Source organism: Schistocerca piceifrons, chromosome X (assembly GCF_021461385.2).
Source record: "Schistocerca piceifrons isolate TAMUIC-IGC-003096 chromosome X, iqSchPice1.1, whole genome shotgun sequence".
Lineage (NCBI taxonomy): Eukaryota > Metazoa > Arthropoda > Insecta > Orthoptera > Acrididae > Schistocerca > Schistocerca piceifrons.
In genome coordinates, this window is record NC_060149.1 from 210,282,491 (window position 1) to 210,305,309 (window position 22,819).

At 45.6% G+C, this 22,819-nt stretch overlaps 1 protein-coding gene across 1 annotated transcript in view; it reads left to right on the forward strand.

Annotated features, from left to right (window-relative positions):
* The window catches only part of LOC124723106 (collagen alpha-1(XI) chain-like), a 543,500-nt gene that overhangs the window by 251,092 nt on the left and 269,589 nt on the right, over positions 1 to 22,819 (forward strand). The gene's annotated exons all lie outside the window — the stretch shown is intronic.

Sequence of the window (22,819 nt, forward strand, 5' to 3'; positions counted from 1 at the left end):
CGCAGTCTTTAACAGTGGTAGCATGCCGCGACAGCGTGGACGTGAACCGTATGTGCAGTTGACGGACTTTGAGCGAGGGAGTATAGTGGGCATGCGGGAGGCCGGGTGGACGTACCGCCGAATTGCTCAACACGTGGGGCGTGAGGTCTCCACAGTACATCGATGTTGTCGCCAGTGGTCGGCGGAAGGTGCACGTGCCCGTCGACCTGGGACCGGACCGCATCGACGCACGGATGCACGCCAAGACCGTAGGATCCTACGCAGTGCCGTAGGGGACCGCACCGCCACTTCCCAGCAAATTAGGGACACTGTTGCTCCTGGGGTATCGGCGAGGACCATTCGCAACCGTCTCCATGAAGCTGGGCTACGGTCCCGCACACCGTTAGGCCGTCTTCCGCTCACGCCCCAACATCGTGCAGCCCGCCTCCAGTGGTGTCGCGACAGGCGTGAATGGAGGGACGAATGGAGACGTGTCGTCTTCAGCGATGAGAGTCGCTTCTGCCTTGGTGCCAATGATGGTCGTATGCGTGTTTGGCGCCGTGCAGGTGAGCGCCACAATCAGGACTGCATACGACCGAGGCACACAGGGCCAACACCCGGCATCATGGTGTGGGGAGCGATCTCCTACACTGACCGTACACCACTGATGATCGTCGAGGGGACACTGAATAGTGCACGGTACATCCAAACCGTCATCGAACCCATCGTTCTACCATTCCTAGACCGGCAAGGGAACTTGCTGTTCCAACAGGACAATGCACGTCCGCATGTATCCCGTGCCACCCAACGTGCTCTAGAAGGTGTAAGTCAACTACCCTGGCCAGCAAGATCTCCGGATCTGTCCCCCATTGAGCATGTTTGGGACTGGATGAAGCGTCGTCTCACGCGGTCTGCACGTCCAGCACGAACGCTGGTCCAACAGAGGCGCCAGGTGGAAATGGCATGGTAAGCCGTTCCACAGGACTACATCCAGCATCTCTACGATCGTCTCCATGGGAGAATAGCAGCCTGCATTGCTGCGAAAGGTGGATATACACTGTACTAGCGCCGACATTGTGCATGCTCTGTTGCCTGTGTCTATGTGCCTGTGGTTCTGTCAGTGTGATCATGTGATGTATCTGAGCCCAGGAATGTGTCAATAAAGTTTCCCCTTCCTGGGACAATGAATTCACGGTGTTCTTATTTCAATTTCCAGGAGTGTATATAGCATCATACATTTTTTGTTTGTTTGAACAACTTGGCTTTTTTAAACACACGCTATCTGCAGTCTCATATTCCAATACTATTAGTTCTATACCGCCAAACACTGTTACTATCGATGGGTATCTCAGCAACTGCTGCTGTTACGTCTGCTGCTGGTGTTGACGCCTCTGCTCAAGAATACAATGTTTCCTACATCATGTAGGTTGTATCCTGTGGTAGGATGACTTTCGATGTCGGTTGATTGCCACACAAGCTCCTCCACTATAATTGTTTGAACCAAACTTTTCTGTCCGCAGCTCGTGGTCGTGCGGTAGCGTTCTCGCTTCCCGCGCCCGGGTTCCCGGGCTCGATTCCCGGCGGGGTCAGGGATTTTTCTCTGCCTCGTGATGACTGGGTGTTGTGTGATGTCCTCAGGTTTAAGTAGTTCTAAGTTCTAGGGGACTGATGACCGTAGATGTTAAGTCCCATAGTGCTCAGAGCCATTTGAGCCATTTGAACCATTTGAACCAAACTTTTCTACATTGTTGTACAATCTTCAGTTCAATTATGGCCGCAAACTCGAGGACTGGCGTAGTTTCAGCATTGAGGCATATCGATCAAAGCAAAATAAAATGTACCTGTGAATGGAAACTGTGCTTTGACAGCTAACTAGATGTGTAAACTGGTGGGTCTATATACACACAACCTCTCCACACACTGGTTACTTCCCACGTTATTCTGTTGTGGTAAGGACGGCTACCAAGTTTAAACTACTTGCCCCAAAGTGGACAAGTTAGAACTTGCTCAGACATGTCAGTCTAGGCTGATAGGATGCTGTGAGCAAGTTAAAACCAGTCGGTTCTTGTTGGACAAGTTGAAAGCGGTACACAGTCCAAACATAGGTCTGCGACCCAGAACTCCACACAGCATGCATTTTGTAATGAGGGCAATGTCAGGGTAACTTTGCCAGTCAGTCAGTGGTACCTGTATGGGATCGTAATAATCAAATACGTTGCCAATAGACTGGGGGTATCACCTTACAGCACAAGAATGCAATATAGCTGGCATACTTGAATATGTATACTAAAGTTCCTGCCTATGTGGATGTTTTGGTGTGGAGAGTAACGGCATGTGTACAAAGCATAGGCTGCTTATTGTAATGATGTTTGCAGATCTCTGATCAAGAATAAAATGGCACTGTCATTGGTTTTGTTGTGGTTGACCCATGAAGCCAGAGTAGCAATATAAATAACCCGCTGTATACTGATGGAAGCTGCAACAGGCTGTTAGAATCGTGTCAAGTTGGTACACCTCATTCGAAAAATGTAACAGAAAAACTACATTCAACAAAGACTGTGATACCACCATCTATCTGACGTAGCGATCATAAGAGTAAGATAAGGCAGAGATTATGGGCATCTAGACAATAATACTGTTCTCAATCAGTATGTGAGAGTGGAACAGGGAAAAAATCGTAACACTGATCAACAATGAAGAATTTTCAAAAATATACATGGTTTTTTCTTATGTATTTTGACCCCCCAAGCACGAATAACTTATTTGTTTTTTTTTTTCAGCACTCTCAGTTTTAAAAATACTTCATTACGTAAGAAGGGCTATAAAAAGTAAATAGGTAGATTTTTTAAGAAATGCAATCTATTAAGGTCGCCTTCATGTCACGACTGCCGAAAAGTTTTCTTATAATTAATTTTTTGAACATGGAAACAGTGCGTGCGACTCTTTGTCTGTTGATCCCTAATATCATCTTCTTACCAGTTGTGAGGAAATGCTTCATTTGTTTGGCTGTTCATTCGTGCGTGCAATCTAAATATACCTTGTGCTGAGTGCTCCTTTTTGTTTTAGTGGTGCATTTCTGTTAGTGTTTGTACAGTGTCACAGGTATGTTTAAATCACCCAAATAATTTTTGCTACACCTATGGGGAGTACACTACTAAATCATGCAGGCGACATGTGTCACCTGTAGTGAAAGAATTGTATGATCTTTATTTCGGGTGCAAGTTAGGTGATTGGGACCGAAAATGGGTACCATATATTGTCTGTGTGAACTGTTCGTCTCGTCTCAATGGTTGCATGAAGGAGAAAGGTAAAGTTGCAATGCCCTTTGCTATTCGCATGGTATGGAAGGAACCGAGCAATCACGTAGACGATTGCTGTTTCTGAATAGTTAAAATAGCAGGGATGAACGGTAAGGATAGAAAGACGATAAAGTATCCCTCCATCAAGTCAGCTATTTTACCCGCACCGCGCAGTTCTTTCTTGCCTGTCCCCGTTCCTCCAGACACTGGTGATCGGAAGCTGAAGTTCAGGTTGCATCTAGAACAGACGTGAGGAATGCAAGTTCTTATTTCGATTACATTACGCCACATCTCCTGACACAAAATGATTTGAATGATCTTGTTAGAGTCCTGAATCTTTCTAAGACACAAGCTGAACTTTTGTGTTCGCGTCTGAGACAGTGGAATTTACTAGCCAAAGATGCTAGGGTTTGTTTCTCGCGAAGTCGTCAGGCTGCCTTTGCACCATTCTTTCATCTGGAAGTCTCACTCTGTTACTGCAATGACGTGAATGATCTGTTTAATGCTGTGGAAATTAAACATATATCAGCGGAATGGCGATTATTCGTTGATGACTCAAAAACTAGCCTCAGAGAGGTACTCCTTCACAATCTGTATCCTCCTGTTCCCGTAGCTTATACCACATTTTGAATGAAACACACAGCAGTACGGAACTTTTGTTGAATAAAGCAAGTGGCAAATCTGTGTTGAATTCAAAGTAACTGGGATACTTACAGGATTACAATCTGGGTATACTAAGCATTGCTGTTATCTTTGCGAGTGGGATAGCCGTGATCGGAAAAGTCATTATGACAGACGGATTTAGTGTGCCCGCACACAACCTGGTCGGAAGAACGTAGAAAACTTTCTATTGGTGATCTTCAAAGATTTTTATTACCATCACTTCATATAAAACTTGAATTTATGAAGTCTTTCGTTGTTGCAGTGGATAACGATGGACCTGTTTTTATGTCCTTACGTCAGAAATTCCCTGCATCGAATGAAGCCAAAGCGAAAGCAGGAGCGTTTCTTGGCCCTCAACTTAGACAGCTTATTCACAATCCTGATTTTGTCACGGCTTTGGGCTCTCTTGAACTGGACTGCTGGAATTCTTTCAAGAAACTGTGTTGTGATTTCTTTGGAAACTAGAGAGCAGACAATAGTGTTGTGTTAGTCAACGAATTACTTCAGTTTTACCTCAGTCGCGGTTGTGACATGTTGTTAACACTGCACGTTCTTCACACACACTTGGATTTTTTTCTGTGGTGCTCTTGGACAAGTCTCCGATGAACATGGGGAAAGATTTCACCAGACCGTTCCTACATTTGAGCAACGCTATCAGGGGCAATGTGCAAAAGGTATGGTGGTTGAGTATTGTTGGACACTACTGCAGGATAGTAGTGCCGCACATAAGAGGCGCAGCAAAGTACCCCAAAAATAATTTAGATATGTGTGAAAACATATATCATTAGCAGTTCATGATCTTTCTGTTGATAAATTAGCATTTACAGACAAAACCGTATTGTTTAAGCAACACAAAAGCCGAATACAATTAGACAGTGACTAGTACAATTTACACAAAAACTCTGTATGTTATGGAAAAACCAATGACAGATTCGTGTTCATCAGGGAGAAATATAAAAGGATAACCTATTTTGGTGCTCGAAGATTTTACATAGTTGAATTTTGTAGAGCTCTGTAATACTATTACGATGTGCTTTCCGCCATGCCCTGTGCATTGGCTTATGGAATATGTTTTTACATGTAGATGTAGGCTGTTCACAGACAACGCCACTGACGATAAGGAGATAGCAGTGCTTGAAGGCAGTAGTGAACTGAAGAGGATCGCCAGTTGTACAGAGACTGGATGGAAGTAAATATAAAGAACAGCATGTATATAGGAGAAGGAATCCTTTACTGTACAGCTGCAATCTACATCTAGATCTACATGGATACTCTGCAAATCACATGTAAGTGCCTGGCAGAGGGTTCATCAGTTGGTCGACTGTAGCCTTGACGACGATTATGCCTGCCCTCACTTTTCAATTCTGCCAACATTGGGCTGCTGTCACTACCAAATGTCTCACAAATATGGATATTGCACGATTCGACCAGACGGCCAACCACAATGAGGCATTTTTCAAACTCTGTCATATACTAATAACGCTGTCTTGCACGAGTACATGGCGTCTCCACGCCATTCAGTGTTCACCCAATATCTGACGCTGTTCACGGTCCTTGTATACACTACCAGGCCTGGTAACAACACTACTGACTAAGAACACTACTGCACCCTCGTGGCCACACTACCTGTCTCAGTGAGATGCAACTCTACATCATTTACATGTCTGTCTATGGTGTGTACGTCTACGAAGTGACACTGACATCGGACTATGCCTTTTGAGTACTACACTTTTTTTTGAGCCAATGTATTTCCCGGGTCAGTTTTATTTTTACAAAAACAGTATTGAAACGTTTTTTCTGATTTTGAATTTCTATGACATTTATGTTTCTTCTAGTATACTAATGACTGGTCGTTGATCAAGTTATTCTACTGGGTAATCGAATTTGGTGGTTGCTTGGTTCCAGTGCATTAACTGCTACTGCTTATTTATGCATGTTGCTCACAATCAAATGAAAATTACTCTTCTGTTCTCTAATCTGAGTATTGTTGTTTCTTTGTAACTCTTATTTACTCTTGTTCGTATGTGCAACGAATTCTGTACATTTCTGCCGTGACAAGCAGTGGGCTGGATCTTTTGCATTGTTGAAATTGTTGTGCACGCTTTTGTACACAACTGTAAGGAGAGGTGGGGTATAGAGTGGTGTGTCAACTGTCGTTGTACTAAAGCTGGACAGGAGCAGGAATGATTAACGAACGAATTATCACAGTTAACAGAAAAAGTACTTGACAGGTATTTCTCCCTGTGCACAGAGACTTATTACAAACAATGCAGCAGGGAATAGAGTCCCGCTCTCAACGTCAACAAGAATGAGACTCCCTGAACTAAAGCATGAACAATGTGTCAGAGCGGCGACTAGGCGTAGCATCACATAGCGAAGTGGCTCCTACGTGTTAGTGGGCCGTGTGGCTACCGATAGCCGCAGTATATTATGGCGGCAGAGTGTAATCGTAGTCCTGAGTGGCTGGAGGCGTGACTCAATGAGCCCACACGCCCTCTATCGACATCTGACGGAAACTTGCAATTCCGTTGCCAACTTTGATGCCTGTGGGGTGGTACCGATACGCGATACCTCATAAATATTCACTCGTTGTCCTAGTCGGCTTAAACACTATATCAGTACTGTCTTCTAGCACTCTGCTGGTATTATGTGTGCTCTTTTTATCTCTTTGTCAGAGTTGCCATATCTTCTGAAAGTAATTCATAAATAATCAAATCTTCATCTTAGTACCGTGGTCCACATGTTTCTTTAGTCTAGTTACCAGTGTCTTAATTACTCTTCTTCTCTGCTCGGTGCGGTGATTGGATTTTTTATGAAGGTGTTTCTCTGTGTAAATGGACTTCTTGTAGACTTCCCGCCCGAAAAATGTCAATTGTTCCAAAAATAAATTTCACTTTCTTTCTGACGGCCGTTGTGACCGAGCGGTTCTAGCCGCTTCAGTCCGGAACCGCGCTGCTGCTATGGTCGCAGGTTCGAATCCTGCCTTGGGCATGGATGTGTGTGATGTCCTTAGGTTGGTTAGTTTTAAGTAGTTCCAAGTCTAAGGGACTGTTGACCTCAGATGTTAAGTCCCTTAGTGCTCAGAGCCATTTCTGAACCTTCTTTCTCTTTTTCCACTGTGGAGTTTATATTAGGATTAATATAATGCAGAAAACTATGCTCCAGTTCGATCAGCGTCATGCAAATACTCGATTATTGCTCTATGAGGAATAATTATCTAAAATATACAGGATACTTATTTTTATCCTGTTTCATTCTGCTGATCACAAGGGCATGTAGTTATCCAAGGAAATGAGCAGTTGTGCATGGAAGCAGAAAAGATCGTCAAAGAACGCAATGCGACACAATATGCCATTCCTTGCAGGCTGTCATTTAACAGTACGGTGAAAGAGCTGTTTAACTATGGGTCGACGAGGGGCCCATGGTCTAGGAGAATATGCTGTGGTAGGTTAAACTAATTGGAAAAGCAGACTTAAGTAGGAACCTGTCGTGTATATTAGATAACGATAAGTACGGCCGAACTTTTAGATTCTTTGTTTCCTGGAGACTTCTGTTTACAATGAAGTGACAAGAGTCACGGGCACCTCCTAATACCGTGTCGAACCACCTTTTGCCCGGCGTAGTGCAGCGGCTCGACGTGCCATGGACTCATCAACTCGTTGGACGTCCCCTGCAGAAAAACTGAGCCATGCTGCCTCTATAGACCTCCATAATAATTGCGAAAGCATTGCCGGTGGAGTATTTTGTGTACGAACTGACCTCCCGTTTATGCCCCACAAATGTTCGATGGAATTCATGGCTGGCTATCTGGGTGACCAAATTATTCGCCCCCTTTATCCAGAATGTTTTCCAAACCATTCGAGAACAATTGTGACCCAGTGACATGTTTTGGAACATGAAGTCCGTGAATGGCTGCAGATGGTTCTAAGTAGCCGATCATAAACATATGCACTCAATGAACGGTTCAGATCGACCAGAGGACCCAGTCCACTCCACGTAAACACAGCCCAAACCATTAAGGAGCCACCATCAGCTTGCACAGTGCCTTTTTGACAACTTGGGTCCATGGTTTCGCTGGATCTGCGCAACAAAAAATGGTTCAAATGGCTCTAATCACTAGGGGACTTAACACCAGAGATCACTAGTCGCCTAGAACTACTTAAACGTGACTAACCTAAGGACATCTCACACATCCATGCCCGAGGCAGGATTCTAACCTGCGACCGTAGCAGCAGCGCAGTTCCGGACTGAAGCGCCTAGAACCGCTCGGCCACATCGGCCGCCATCTGCGCAACACTCGAACCCTACCATCACCTCTTGCCAACTGAAATTGGGACTCATCCGACTAGGCGACGGTTTTCCAGTCGTCTAGGGTCCAATCGATATGGTCACGAGTCCAGAAGAGGCGCTGCGAGCGATGTCGTGCTTTTATCAAAGGCACTAATGTCGGTCGTCTGATGCCATAGACCATTAACGACAGATTTAGTCGCACCGTCTTAAAGGGTAATTTCATCGTACGTTCAAAAAATGGTTCAAATGGCTCTGAGCACTATGGGACTTAACATCTGAGGTCATCAGTCCCCTAGAACTTAGAACTACTTAAACCTAACTAACCTAAGGACATCACACACATCCACACCCGAGGCAGGATTCGAACCTGCGACCGTAGCGGTCGCGCGGTTCCAGACTGTAACGCCTAGAACCGCTCGGCCACTCCGGCCGGCGTCGTACGTATCACATTGATTTCTGTGGCTCTTTCACACAGTGTTGCTTACACGTAAGCAGTGAAAACTCTACACAAACATCGCTGTTCTCCGTCGTTAACTGATGCCCGTCGGCCACTGTGATGTACGTGGTGAGAGGTAATGCCTGAAATTTGGTGTCCTCGACACACTCATTACACTGTCGATCCCGGAATATTAAAATCCCAAAGGATTTCCGAAATAGAATATCACCTGCGTCTAGCTCCAACAACTATTTCGCGTTCGTAGTCTGTTAATTCCCCTCGTGCGGCCAGAATCACTGGAAACCTTTCCACATAAATCACGTGAGTGCAAATGACAGCTCCGTCAATGCACTGCCCTTTTATACCTTGTGTACCCCATACTACAGCCATCTAGTGGTGAGTTCCTACGGGACCAGACTGCTGAGGTCATCGGTCCCTAGGCCTACACACTATTTAATCCAACTTTAAACTAACTTACGCGAAGGATAACACACACACTCATGCCCGAGGGAGGAGTCGAACCTCCGACGGGGGGAGACGTGCGAACCATGGCAAGGCGTCTGAGACTGCACGGCTACCACACGCAGCACAGCCATCTGTATATATGCATATCGTTATCCCTTGACTTTTGTCACCTCAGTGTTATCTGTCAGGCTAGAGTTTTTAGAGTTTAGCAGAGCAGGTGACTCAACCTTTTCGTTCTTCTTCTGTATTACACTAGATCTTCACCGACTGATTTTCCAGTTTTTATTAATCGCGAAAGCGTTACGGAGATGATAAACTCCAGTGGAAGACTCTGCAGGAGAGACGCTCAGTAGCTCGGCACGGGCTTTTGTTGATGTTTCGAGAACATACCTTCACCGAGGAGTCAAGCAGTATATTGCTCCCTCCTACGTATATCTCGCGAAGAGACCGTGGGGATAAAATCAGAGAGATTAGAGCCCACACAGAGGCATACCAACAATCTTTCTTTCCACGAACAATACGAGACTGGAATAGAAGGGAGAACCGATAGAGGTACTCAAGGTACCCTCCGCCACACACCGTCAGGTGGCTTGCGGAGTATGGATGTAGATGTAGATGTAGAACTGTCAAAGGCAACTGACAATATACGAAGGCGTTATGAAAAGTAATGCCTCAGAAATCCTTACGTAAAAACTCTGAAAGATTTTTAAATAAAACAAAGGTTATTAACGTTCCATATCTTTATTCTTCGTGTCTACATATTTGCAGCCCTCTGCAGCTAGAGGTCTCGGAATTGTAGCGTGTAACATGATGGTGTCTAATGTAACTATGTCGGTGCGTGACAAACAGCATGCTGTAATCCAGTTTCGAATCCGAAGAGTTCGTCCACACATGGAGTACCCTCTTCTCCAGCATGACAATGTCAGACCACACACGAGCGCTGCGACAGCTACAACAGTCTGACACCTTGGGTTCACTGTCATCGATCACTCTCCACACAGTCCCAATTTGTCCCCCTCCGATTTTCATCTGTTTACAAAACTTAAAGAACACCTTCGAGGATTTTACTTTGATAGTGATGAGGCGGTGTAAGCAGAGGTGAGATTGTGGCTCCGTCAACAATGCCAAACACTCTACAGTGATGGTATCAACAAAATGGTCTCTCATTGCGAGCAATGTGTTCGTCGCCAGTATGCCTATGTTGAGAAGTAAATATGTAGACATAAAGAATGTTAATAAAGTATGTTTTATTTAAAGAGATTTAAGAGTCTTCACATAAGAAGTTCAGAGGCATTCCTTTCCAGCACACTCTCTTACTTGTATGGGCGCCAGAGCCGCCTGCCAGCTTATCAGATCAGGATACTACGGCTATAAGCACAGGTATCAGACATTGTTCTGTCATTGAGGTTATTCACATATTGAAAACTCATATACTTTTCAAAACAATGATACGTCATACGAATTATGTAAAGACGCTCATTGTACAACGTAATCTCGTCTCTCGTCATTTTGTTCTTGCAAAAACTGTGCCTTGTTGCTATAGCCATCTTCTCTGCTTTATACTGCTCGTTTTATTTCTTGATTATTAAGAATTCTTTTTTTTTCCTTTGCTGCGCGGGGTAGCCGCGCGGTCTCGGGCGCCTTGCCACGGTTCGCGCGGCTCCCCTCGTTGGAGGTTAGAGTCGTCCCTCGGGCATGGGTGTGTGTATTGTCCTTGGCGAAAGTTAGTTTGAGTTAGATTAAGTAGTGTGTAAGCCTAGGGACCGATGACCTCAGCAGTTTGGAACTTACCACAAAATATTTTTTCTGCAGAACATCGTCCATTATTTTATGTTGCGGCCTCCTTCAGACGCCATGTTTTTGCTCTGTAAAACCTACGTAAGAAGCTGTAAAGTCCAAATAACGGAATAAAAATTTCTCGTTTCCCTTTTCTGAATGGAAGTTTAGACAAGCCGGCCGTTGTGACCGACTGGTTCTAGGCGCTTCAGTCCGGAACCGCGCTGCTGCTACGGTCGCAGGTTCGAATCCTGCCTCGGGCATGGATGTGTGTGATGTCCTTACGTTTGTTAGGTTTAAGTAGTTCTAGGTCTAGGGGAATGGTGACCTCAGATGTTAAGTCTCATAGTGCTTAGAGCCATTTGAAGTCTAGACAACTATGAAATCTGACTTAAGGGATGTGAATATAAAAAAGTCAGTACAAAAACAGTGAATCGTTACCCCTATCAGAGCACAATCGTGTAGTGGGCTGTACAACTTGGTTTCGAGCTACATCCCTTCGTGGCTGTCATCTTCATCGTTACGGAACGCATTTTCCAGTAGGAACATTTCCTAAATTACAAGCAAAAAAACACCGACGCAGCGCATTCCATTTAATGCTTTGACATCTAAATCTGCCAGTCACCGACTCTGTAGAACGCATGTGAGAAGCCATTGATCACTGGTGAACTCCTCTAGGAAGTTAGGAAAAATTGGAAATTTGTGGTAAGTTCTATGGGACCAAACTGTTGAGGTCGTCGGTCCATAGGCTTACACACTACTTAATCTAACTTAAACTAACTTACACTAAGGATAACACACACACACCCATGCCCAAGGGAGGACTCGAACCTCCGACGAGGAAGTTAGGAATTGAGCGCTATTTGTGTGGGTATATGCCCGTAAGAATTGGTACACTGTGTCACATCGTGATCCCTGGTGGACTTCTTCCCTGCTGTCTCCTCTTACTCATTTCCTCGATTGTTCACACGCCTCAGCAATCAGTAGATTGATACATATGCATGAAGTAGCTACTTTCCAAAATTTTCTGATCCGAATAAGATGACATATATGAGACAATTTTGTAAATGATCTGTGGATGAATAAACAACTAACAGACCAAGGTAGTCAGCAAGAAAGTACGTTTTTTTTCTTAATTGTTTGGCAGCATAGGAACCGAGAATACCGCAAACTATAAATGGTTGGGGTTGGGTTGTTTGGGGGAAGAGACCAAACAGCGAGGTCATGGGTCTCATCGGATTAGGGAAGGACGGGGAAGGAAGTCGGCCGTGCCCTTTCAAAGGAACCATCCCGGCATTTACCTGGAGCGATTTAGGAAAATCACGGAAAACCTAAAGCAGAATGGTCGGATGCGGGATTGAACCGTCGTCCTCCAGAATGCGAGTCCAGTGTGCTAACCACAAACTATGAATGGTACGTAGATACGTAGATATATATGTTAGAGTACAAGCTCAAACTGTGAAAGGACGTGGAAGGATATTGGTCATACTTTGGCAAAAAACCACCTCGGCACTCGCCTTACCAATACAGGAAAATTATGGAGAATCGTAAACTGGCTGATCGGAGGGGGATTGAACTGCTTCCCTCTCGAACAGGTGTCCGTTGGGTTGCCATTACGCCACTTCGTTTGGTAAGATGCCTGGTCCAGCTTACACTGCCGGCTACATCCATAGATCAATAATGACAGGGAGTGGAGCGAGCATGGGACAGTATCTGCAAGGACAGCGTGTAACACCTATGTCCGCCTCACTACACAACAACAACATGTCTTATTTATAGCTGAACAAAGCTGTACAAAATACTGAAATTGTTGTCAGAAGCAATCTGTCGGTTAGTGTATGACCATATGATTACGGTCGTATGCGATGTACTACACATATAATAATCAAAAGTATCAATGGAAATATACAAATACAGAAGGTGGACTAAAATACAAATGAAAGGAGGCGGACACGATACTAGGAGGTATCCCATGACTTTTGTAACCTCAGTGTACATGCCTAATACGTCGTAGAAACACCCGCCCGGATAACCTTGCGTATTAAAGCGCTGGGGAGATGCTTTGACCCCGGATCCAATCCGTCCGGCGGATTAACGACAAAGGAGCCTCGATGTTGTTTTTAGGCGGTTTCCCACAACCCAGTGGATAAATACAGGGATGGTACACAAGTCCCGCCTCAGTTCCACGATTTGAAAACTTTCGCTCTCTTTCCCATGAATACAGTAACACTACACGCAGACAGTTCGTGTACACATATTTATTTCCGTGGAGTAAGGGGGCGACGAAAGGAAGTGTATCTGGCTATCTCTCAAGTTAACCATGCTTTACAATCGTCTCGGAATGGATAAATACAGATTTTGTATGATTCTTCCATCAAAATAGTGGCAAGTTACAGAAACAGCGATGGAGATGGATAGCAATCACGCACACTTCTCCCCAAAGTGGACCACAAAGGCTCAATAATATTGTCATTTGGCGACTATAGTGGCCAGAAGAGATGCGACAGTTCATCCTCGTACTCACAAAATTAGTTCTACACGATGCGGGCTGTGTGAATAGAGGTCATGTCGTCTTAGAGCACAGCATCCCATGGGTTGGACTTACCAGGAAAGTACTTGGGCTCGAACAAACACAAATACATCAAAATCGTGTGAGAAATAATGTAAAGGTCTCTTATTGCACTAGTGATACTCCAGCATCTGCAGAACTCTGCGGCTTTGAACTTTTTCTTCGGAGGGCAGGTGGCGTGCCACGACACCATGGATTGTAGTTTTGTTTTCAGTCCGAAGTGATGGAGCCATGTTTCATCGCCTGTGACGACGTTCGACCAAAAATTATCACGATCAGCTGCGTAACGTGCAAGAAATCGCTATGTTCTTCTGTTAGGGGGTGAGGAGCCAAGTGGGCACACACTATTGAGTATCCTAACTGGTGGACACGTGTATCAGCACTACCAACAGAGACGACCGGTTGAGCAGCGAGGTGTTTCATTGTTATCCGTCGATCATCTCGAGTGAGAGTGTCCGCACATTTCAACGATGCAGGAGTCACAGCTGCGGGGCGGCGGGCCGGCACGCAGGTGATCGGACAAGTTTGCTCGGCCTTGTTGCGATGATAACAGACGCCTCGCCCAACGACTCCCAGTGCTTTTGTCCACTGACATTCTGCAAGCTCTTGTGAATAACAGTCATACTCTTGTTTTCCGCCGAAAGAAACTCAATGGCAGCTCTTTGTTTGGAACGCACCTCCGGTTCAGACGCCATTTGGAAAGCTACGTACAACGCCGCCATTTACTGGAACTTCATGAAACTATAGGAACTGAACCGGGAATATTTCACGATGTCCCACAAGAAATTCCACATTTTATCATCCAAAATTGGCGGGCAAAAGATGTGTTGCATTACGTATTGAACGCTCTTCATTTATTGACCGGTGGTGACAGTTGACGGTGCTTGCGGTTGCACAAAAGACACAATGAAAACTGTGATCTACATTAATATTATGGAGAACGACCTCCATCCTTTCATGGCCGTCGACTTCTTCATTACAAATGGCATTTCCCAGTCGGGAAGTTGTCAGTACCACCAGTAAAGAACCACGATGGAGCAGATTCAAACTGGTGTTTTGGCTTCTAAATGTGCCTGTTGTCGATTCTACTGAGCCTGTGTGGGAGGCCATTGATCAAAGATGAACTTCTCTCAACTGATAAATGAACGTAATAAATTATGTGTTCTTCGTGTTCAGCTATAAATAAGACATGTTGTTGTTGTGTAGTGAGGCGGACATAGGTGTTACATGCTGTCCTTGCAGATACTGTCCCATGCTCGCTCCACTCCCTGTCATTATTGATCTATGGATGTAGCCGACAGTGAAAGCTGGACCAGGCATCTTACCAAACGAAGTGGCGTAATGGCAACCCAACGGACACCTGTTCGAGAGGGAAGCAGTTTAATCCCCCTCCGATCAGCCAGTTTACGATTCTCCATAATTTTCCTGTATTGGTAAGGCGAGTGCCGAGGTGGTTTTTTTCCCAAAGTATGACCAATATCCTTCCACGTCCTTTCACAGTTTGAGCTTGTACTCTAACATATATACCTACGTACCATTCATATTTTGCGGTATTCTCGGTTCCTACGCTGCCAAACAATTAAAAAAAAACATACTTTCTTGCTGACTACCTTCGTTTGTTAATTGTTTATTCATCCACTGAGCATTTACAAAATTGTCTCATACCCGCCCCCCCCCCCCCCACACACACACACACACCACCGGCATCAGGACGTTGACGATACTTCTACCATTCTGTTAAATTCTTCGTGGTGTCCCCATGGCCCGTCCGAAACAGTTGTGTGCCTCTTGTCAACAACTGGCCTTATTACCTGAATGGTTAACTGCGGTACAGTTCGACCCGAAAGTAGCTAGTTCATATCCTTCCGGTTGTGTGACACTTTCACTGCCGAGATTTAACTGGAAACGGAGCAAAAAGTGGTGTTTTACAGTTCTTTATTACCAGAATGGATGCTAAGTTCGCCGGCCAGTGTGGCCGTGCGGTTCTAAGCGCTTCAGTTTGGAACCGCGTGACCGCTACGGTCGCAGGTTCGAATCCTGCCTCGGGCATGGATGTCTGTGATGTCTTTAGGTTAGTTAGGTTTAAGTAGTTCTAAGTTCTAGGGGACTGATGACCTCAGATGTTAAGTCCCATAGTGCTCAGAGCCATTTGAACCATTTGGATGCTAAGTTCCATATCTTTCTGTTGTGTTTCATGTGTTTCAAGGGATGGCCCTACTGACGTGAGGCGTCCATAGGCCGAGGTCGCTAATGACGACACAGCCACATTCTTGGTGCAGGTCTAGAGGAGTAGATTGTGTGCCACTGTATTCATGCGTTGTAGGAAACCGCCTAAAAACTACATCCGGGTTCCCTCATCGTTAATCCGCCAGGCGGAGTGGATCCGGAGTCTGATGAGGTCCCCGCGCTTCAACACTCACGGCTATCCGTGCGGGTATCCCTACACCGTATTGGGCATGTACACTGTGGTGGCAAAAATCAAGGGATACATCTTAATATCGTGTCGGACATCCTTTTGCCAGGCGTAGTACAGCAACTCGAAGTGGAATGAAATCAACAATTCGTTGAAAGTCCCTTGCAGAAACATTGAGCCATTCAGCCTCTATAGCCGTCCATAATAGCGAAAGTGCTGCCGGAGTAGAATTTATGGAACGATGTCCCATAAATGACCTATGGGATTCATGTTGGTGATCTGGGCGGTCATATCATTCACTCGAATTGTCCAGAATCTTCTTCAAACCAATCGCGAAGGGTTATTGATTGTGAAGGTTCACAAACAATAACAAAATTCTGTACTTTACAACTGACGTCAGTGTCAGGCGTTTGTGCATTATACAAAATGATTTATCTAATTCGTTCACCATAACCATTTACAAATCTCATTTCCCTTTTCACCTTAATCAGTTTTAAGAAACTCGTCTCTAAACGGCATACAGCCTCTCGTCATTGCTATGTTAATTGTACATATATCGGGCATCAACTTCCCTCTCCAGAAGTGACTCGTAAATTCTGCTGTTAGTATAGTTGGTTCCAGAGACAAATTCAGTCGCATTTCACTCTTCGAAATTCGATAACTATACTGGGGTAAATTACAGTATTTACACTTAGGAGTTATCTGTTTCGGATATAAAACCGATTTCTATCTTATTCAGAATTTATTGTAAACAATTAATTGAAATATAGCAAGACATGAAGTACCTCTAAATTAAATTTCTACATGCATTTCCTTTTATTCCTGCAGATAGGGTTTACGAAAATATTTTTTGGCTTAGGACCCTTTAAACACTCCATCATTTTAGTAGTAATCTATATCAGAGTTGAATAAACAGGAAATGTTCTTTTTAATTGCGTTTTTCATACATGTTAATTTCTTAAATTTCGGTTCATTCACTTCTCCCTGTGTTTTCTTCCATGGGAACAAATGGTTCAAATGGCTCTGAGCACTATGGGACTTAACATCTGAGGTCATCAGTGCCCTGGAACTTAGAACTACTTAAACCTAACTAACCTAAGGACATCACACACAGCCATGCCCGAGGTTAGATTCGAACCTGCGACCGTAGTGGTCGCGCGGTTCCAGACTGAAGCGCCTAGAACCGCTCGGCCACACCGTCCGGCTCCATGGGAACAATTCAGATCATTTATCAGTTAGACACACCCATTAACATGTTATCATTACCCTTACTCTTTACACTGATGTAATAACGTATGTGAAATAATACAACTGACGACAAAGATCCAAGACACACGTGATGAAAAGTAAGTTGTAATATGCCAATATGTCGGTTTCATTCGGTTTTGGAGCGAGTGACATTTCCGCTGGTAGGCCTGTCCAGCCCTGCAGACACTGAAAGCGCTACAAAAACAAACTCGGCCACTGCGAGTGTCCCCGGGTGTTTCGTAAGCCTCCGCGGCCGTATTTCGTGCGATGCATCTTCAGAGGCCGTGACTCGGTCGTCTAGCCATCTGCGTGTTTATTACTCTACTCGCGATAAAAACAACACAAACGGACCGCACCAGCTGGTCGCGTCTCTTCCCAGGACTCAAAGCCTTTACGACCTGCGTATTCGCTCCTACAAAAGTGCCTGATTTGTTTACGTTACCAGGCGAGCAGTGAGAAGTGTGCCGAGCTAACAGACTCGACCGTGAGATCTTCGGCACTTCAGAAACCGTTTGTGAACCTAGAGACCGTATCTGCTTCTTCCCATCGCACTTTCACAACGAGTACAGTGTGAAACACACTAAAACATTTTTCTATAGCGTTCGCCAATACTTCATGAAAGAACTCTCGTGCATCAGTCAGAAATGCCATGTTTTTCGTTGTGTAACTTACGTCTTTATGAAGTTCGCTGTGGAACTAGCTTCTCAGATTCTGGCTCTAGTCCTCTGTTACCCCCCCTCCCCCCCCCCCCTCTGTCCTTAACCTGATAGGTGTCAACCGGAGAAGCAAACTGAAGACCTGGCCCGCGTGGCCGCTTCACTGTGTTCAACCCGAAAGATAAGGAAGGCAGGTAAGAACAGTGTCAATTCCAGTATTCTTACAAGTGGGGCGCTGTCAGAGGGTTGCCAGAAGTGCGGAAACACTGAAAACACAACACATTACTACGCCTAACGCTTCGTAAAAGCCGTAGAGACAATATTTTTGTCAACTCCCCCTCCTACAGCGTCCAATCTGTCCCTTTGATGTGGTGTCCCTGTTCACCAGGCTACTATTCCAAGACCCACTCGATTTGATCAATGAGAAGTTTGACGGGCCTATCCTGGATCTTTTCAATGATATTTTAACGTAGACTGTCATCCTATGTGGACTCCAATTCTGTGAGCAGACTGAAGGTGTGGCGATCGGTAGCCACTTGTCTCTGGTAGTGCTGAATCTGTTTATGGAGAAGTTCGAGAATGAGTCCCTTACAGCTGCCACCTACCAGCTGAAGTGTTTCTTCAGATATGTTACATCCACCAGACGACCTGATACAATGGAAAAGGAACAAGAAGAAGAGGCCAGGGAGGAAGATTTTTTATTGCATGCAGGGCCTATCTCTGCCAAGATCATCAGAATCATGAAAAAACATGAAACCAAAAGCGTGTTCTACCCACCCTATAAAATCACCAATGGTCAAGGATGATCTGGGTTGAAGAAAACCCGGCATTTACAACACGCCTAGTGAGTACGGTATGTCTTATATCGACCAGACCACCAGAAGAGTGGACACAAGGCGTGAAGAACACCAAAGACATCCGATGCTTGGGCTAGCCTCAAAATCAGCATTAGCAGAACACTGCCTGGAGCATGAACGCACCACGGATTACGATAAAATCAGGATGTCCCAGAAGCCTAGATTCCGAAATAGTGTCATCAATGAAAAAGTTCCCAACTCCAGTAATGAACCTCAGACAACTGCAAGTGTAAATGAAAGGATCATACCACACACACAGAGCACCTTGTGGTGGCCACCGCTGCAAAAGATAGCCACAGCGGGTGAGGACGAGATACGGAGCAACATCAACAACCTGAGACCTCAGGGACTCCACCTTAGGGAGAAGAACTAATACAGACCACCGGACGGCGGTCTCCACCGCAATAGGCTGTTGCAGTGGAAGTGGACCGAGTACGGAACACCAGGAGACGGTCGCCATTGCGGGAGACAGCCGCCTTGGGCGCGGATGGAATAGGGAGCACCTGTAGCAGTGCGGATACGCGCCTTGTGGTCGCAGATCGAAGATGGAATACCTGATCCGGAGCAGGCAGCAGACAGTGTTCCAGGCACCGCCCAGGCATAAATATTGGACCCGGGCAGCCACGCAGACAGATCAGGGAACATCTGATGAAGACATCGAGTTACGGTGTCGAAATATCGTGTAGTTACGACTAGGAAAACTGGCAGAACACTTGATCTTAACGGTATGACAACAAATCACCAAGAAAGTCTAAGAGATTACAAGTAAAGGACTCCCTGCAACGGTCTGTGTCATCCCACAGCATCAGTCAGAGACTAGCAGCAGCAATAATAGGGAATTACTGTCCAGTGTTAAGAATGCCCTTAACACCACAACATTTGGAGTGGTGCCCCGACTGGCAAGCATAGACTACTGATGAATGGCGTCGTATTGTATTTAGCGATGTATCATGGTTCTGCACTAACCTAGATGACAAGTGCTGGCAACCAAGAGCTAGGTCACATTCTTGTAATGTTTTGATGAGGCACAGTAGTGTTACTCATTGTGTCATGGTATGAGGAGTATGGTCAACGAATCGACGCACATGTGCGGCCGCACGTGCGTCATGATTCATGTTGATCATACACTCGATCTCCCCCCCCCCCCCCCCCCTGGGTCCCCTGGTCCCAAGGTCGTCTTCTCCCAGTGATGACAGGATACTCGTTACCAGGTATGTGAGGAGCTTCAGGGATGGTTTCTTCACTTCGGCTTCCAGCATCGTCCACATCAAGGTTATCAATTCCACTATGTGTTCCATTTTCAGAATTCTGCAAACAAATTATCAAACATTAACTCATCATCTACATCAGAATCGGAAACTGCACCTAGACAACCTCCACAATGTACACTACGAAATAGTGGGGTGTTTGCACAAAATGAGCACCAATAATTATATTTAGTTACAATGGGTGGTGCAAATACACCTTCCACAACTTCCAAAGGATTAACAACTAGTGATATGATGTCGACACAAAACATTCTATAAATTAGATCTCTGGGTCGTACAGAAAGCATTTCATTTACACACCGCTCACAAATATTTATTCTCTATCTTGAATTCTTCAAGTATGAATTATTGATCTTAATACAATAATACTGCACACTTATTTTGAAAACACTGTTAAAGAAATTGAAAGGCTCAATATCACTCATTGCTAATACACATAATTCATTCCAAGGTTTCTTTTCTGAACTATGAAACTTTCTTCCAAACATAGAAGCTTCTATTACAATTTCTCGCAACATAGGTACATTTTCTGAGTTGTGAAAAATATAATCTGGTGATAAACGATAACGTGAAAGAATATAACTGATTTTTTCATTTCTAAAATATAAAATAATATCCTATTTCAACAGATCCGGAATATTTGTCAATTGAATGGAGAGCATTGTCCAGGTGTCCTTTTATTACAAATCTGCTCAATTTGTACAAAGTAGAAACCATTTCGTAGTGTACTTCCGAAAAATTCACTAAGTTCAGCTTCGGCGAGGTCAGAGGTAGACTCAGTGTTCAGTAAGTTGTCAGAAGACATGGTTACTAAGACCCTAACATACCCCTTTATATAGTGCATGGCGCAAATGGCTGTGACCGATTACGCGCGATTTCTTTCTGTCGCCAACCTTTTGCTGGCGTGGGTGCTTGCCCAGATAGCCGGCTTGAAAAGCCAACTATCTAAGCACCACAGCCACACTCGAGTATGGCATCGGGTCACAGATGGTAGTAACTAAGGCAGCTCTGAGAGCACAACGATACATCGTGGACATTCTACATTCTCGTGTGTCACCTCTCATGCGACAGTATCCTGGTGCTATTTTTCAACAGGACAATGCTCATCCACACATGGTACATGTCGTTAAAAACTGTGAGCACAATGATGAGGTCTTCTTGTGGCCAGTAAGAGCCCAATGTGTCCCAACAGAACATGAATGGTACCAGTTCAAACGTCAGCTCCGTCCTAATGCCAGTATCCAAGATTTCAAGTAGCAGTTACAACAGTTGTGGACCAATTTCACACATGGGTGCAACATCATACTGATAAGTGGGCTCATACTGCCAAGTTATTTGTAAATTTGAGTCAATTTTGTAATTACTGAAATAATATTACATACCCTCTCAACCCATGTAGTGTAATTTTGTTTCCTTCGCCCCCCCCCCCTCTTCTGGGTGCTTCTTTTTTTAATCACAGAGTATATACACTCCTGGAAATTGAAATAAGAACACCGTGAATTCATTGTCCCAGGAAGGGGAAACTTTATTGTCACATTCCTGGGGTCAGATACATCACATGATCACACTGACAGAACCACAGGCACATAGACACAGGCAACAGAGCATGCACAATGTCGGCACTAGTACAGTGTATATCCACCTTTCGCAGCAATGCAGGCTGCTATTCTCCCATGGAGACGATCGTAGAGATGCTGGATGTAGTCCTGTGGAACGGCTTGCCATGCCATTTCCACCTGGCGCCTCAGTTGGACCAGCGTTCGTGCTGGACGTGCAGACCGCGTGAGACGACGCTTCATCCAGTCCCAAACATGCTCAATGGGGGACAGATCCGGAGATCTTGCTGGCCAGGGTAGTTGACTTACACCTTCTAGAGCACGTTGGGTGGCACGGGATACATGCGGACGTGCATTGTCCTGTTGGAACAGCAAGTTCCCTTGCCGGTCTAGGAATGGTAGAACGATGGGTTCGATGACGGTTTGGATGTACCGTGCACTATTCAGTGTCCCCTCGACGATCACCAGTGGTGTACGGCCAGTGTAGGAGATCGCTCCCCACACCATGATGCCGGGTGTTGGCCCTGTGTGCCTCGGTCGTATGCAGTCCTGATTGTGGCGCTCACCTGCACGGCGCCAAACACGCATACGACTATCATTGGCACCAAGGCAGAAGCGACTCTCATCGCTGAAGACGACACGTCTCCATTCGTCCCTCCATTCGCGACACCACTGGAGGCGGGCTGCACGATGTTGGGGCGTGAGCGGAAGACGGCCTAACGATGTGCGGGACCGTAGCCCAGCTTCATGGAGACGGTTGCGAATGGTCCTCGTCGATACCCCAGGAGCAACAGTGTCCCTAATTTGCTGGGAAGTGGCGGTGCGGTCCCCTACGGCACTGCGTAGGATCCTACGGTCTTGGCGTGCATCCGTGCGTCGCTGCGGTCCGGTCCCAGGTCGACGGGCACGTGCACCTTCCGCCGACCACTGGCGACAACATCGATGTACTGTGGAGACCTCACGCCCCACGTGTTGAGCAATTCGGCGGCACGTCCACCCGGCCTCCCGCATGCCCACTATACGCCCTCGCTCAAAGTCCGTCAACTGCACATACGGTTCACGTCCACGCTGTCGCGGCATGCTACCAGTGTTAAAGACTGCGATGGAGCTCCGTATGCCACGGCAAACTGGCTGACACTGACGGCGGCGGTGCACAAATGCTGCGCAGCTAGCGCCATTCGACGGCCAACACCGCGGTTCCTGGTGTGTCCGCTGTGCCGTGCGTGTGATCATTGCTTGTACAGCCCTCTCGCAGTGTCCGGAGCAAGTATGGTGGGTCTGACACACCGGTGTCAATGTGTTCTTTTTTCCATTTCCAGGAGTGTATTAATCAATATATACAAC